The 2018-nt window shown below is 37.0% G+C and overlaps 1 protein-coding gene across 1 annotated transcript in view; it reads right to left on the bottom strand.

Moving 5' to 3' along the window:
* The window catches only part of DZANK1 (double zinc ribbon and ankyrin repeat domains 1), a 262593-nt gene that overhangs the window by 93507 nt on the left and 167068 nt on the right, over positions 1 to 2018 (bottom strand). The gene's annotated exons all lie outside the window — the stretch shown is intronic.

Genomic DNA, 2018 nt, shown 5'->3' with positions numbered 1-2018 from the left:
GACCCCTCCTTGGGTTTCCGAGGCAGTATCACTACGGAAGTAGGATTGCCCAACCTTCCTTCCGAGGAGCAGCTGGTGGGTTTAAACCGCCAGCCTTCTGGTGAGCAGTCAAGTGCCTTAGGCACTATGCTACCAGAGCTCCTAAGCCTTCTGTTAGTTTATTTAAAAAAGATTAGTAAACAAAGTATGTAAGGAGAGCAGAGTTCCTAAGGTTTCACAATTGAGGTTTATTTTCTAACACTTGGTGTTCTGAGATTTTATCTCTCAAATGGAGATGATAGTAACAGCAGCCACTACCTAGTCACCTACTATGTGCAGGTACTGCTCTAAGCACCTCAATCCACACAACAAACCTGTGAGGTAAGTGCCATCATCATCCCCATATAGAGAGGTGGAAAACCAAGGCACAGAGAAAGTAAATTAAACCAGAGGCTAACTAACAAGATATTTGAATCTAGGCCATCTGACTAAAGCTTCTCTTTTATCCCTAACTGTATGCAGCCTCTTCAGTACTACAGCTTCCTCACAAGTCTGTTGAAAGGTTTCAGATGATTAACAGCAATTAAGATGTAGGGATGCTTAACCCACTGCTATAGAGTATGACTCCATAGATTCTGACTCATAGCATCCCCTATGGGTTTCCAACACTGTAAATCTTTACTGAAGCAGACTGCCTCATCTTTATCCTACAGAGAAGCTTGTGGGTTCAGTTGACAACCTTATGGTTAGTAGCCCACTTCCTTAACAACAGCACCACCAGAGCACCCTAGGTATGCTTAGCACAGGAATAAATTCCATGTGTCAACTTCCTTCCCTTTCCATCCTGCTTTCAATTAGCTCTCAATTTCACTGAGAGAAAGGATTATAATTTCAATTTTTTCCCACTAGCCCAATATCTGGTAACCTGGCATATGAGTGGGAGTCATTCAAATAGGTATTGAATCAATAAATGAATTAATGAATAAAATAGGACTTCACTGAATATATTTCATGTGCACACTGGACAAAAATATTTTCTAAGGAGAATTTTTTTTCCTCTTAAAAATGGATATTTTAGTTAACTTCATTTGCCTACCTATATCCTGCTCTATTAACTTAAAACAGGCACCTGTCCAGAAAGAGGCCACATTGGCCCCCAACATCCACAAAAACCCAAGAAAAGAGAGTCCTCTTTGTGTACCCTTGACCTCACTCCATTTTTGTGCAACTAAAGGGAAACCTTTTAGGATGACTCAAAGGAAAAATTGTTGGCAAGCTTCTGCTTCAAACATTACATGTTCATTTATCCTATTGCTAAAGATTTTAATATAAAAATTAATGACTTATACTTCCAAACATAAACCTTCACACCTTCTACTTAAGTTAAGCTATTGTTCAAGTATGTTTTTAATACATTGCTTTAAAGGAAGAAAAGTTATCTTACCCCCATCATATTAATGCAGCTAAACAAAGAGAAGACATAAGCTATCAGAGTGAACATAGATTGTTACTTCTACAACACTTCAATGATAAACATTCTCACTGTGACATCTAAATTCTGACGTACTATTCAGATAAAAATATAATTTTCAAAATATTTTTAATTTTGGTATTGTTCTAAAACAGTTTTGCTGAGGGATGAGACCCAGATACAATGATTAATATAGAGTTATGATATAACAATAAATCCATTTAAATTATTTTACTATTTACATAAGAAATCCAGAGGGCTTGGGGAAAGGATATGGGAGGAAATAACCTTTTTCTTGGCAATTTATTTAGGTCTATCAGCAAGATTGTTCAATAAATTCTATATGTGCCACATTTTTTCCATTTTTTTAATGCTTTCTCAATTACACTTTCTCTCTAGCACTGCATTGAACTAGTACAAAATGTAATAGAATGGGAAAGCGATATAAAAATCATTGTTAAAGACTGAATTGGGGATCCGGCAAGATAGCGGACTAGGCAGAAAGACTGCACAGACCCTCTTCAACAAAGAAAAGGGAAACCAATTAACACAGACACAAAAGATAATC

The sequence above is a fragment of the Orycteropus afer genome, unplaced genomic scaffold (genome assembly GCF_000298275.1).
Source record: "Orycteropus afer afer isolate SDZICR_OR568_19922 unplaced genomic scaffold, OryAfe1.0 scaffold00208, whole genome shotgun sequence".
Taxonomy (NCBI): Eukaryota; Metazoa; Chordata; class Mammalia; order Tubulidentata; family Orycteropodidae; genus Orycteropus; species Orycteropus afer.
This window is presented reverse-complemented; position numbering and strand designations above follow the sequence as displayed.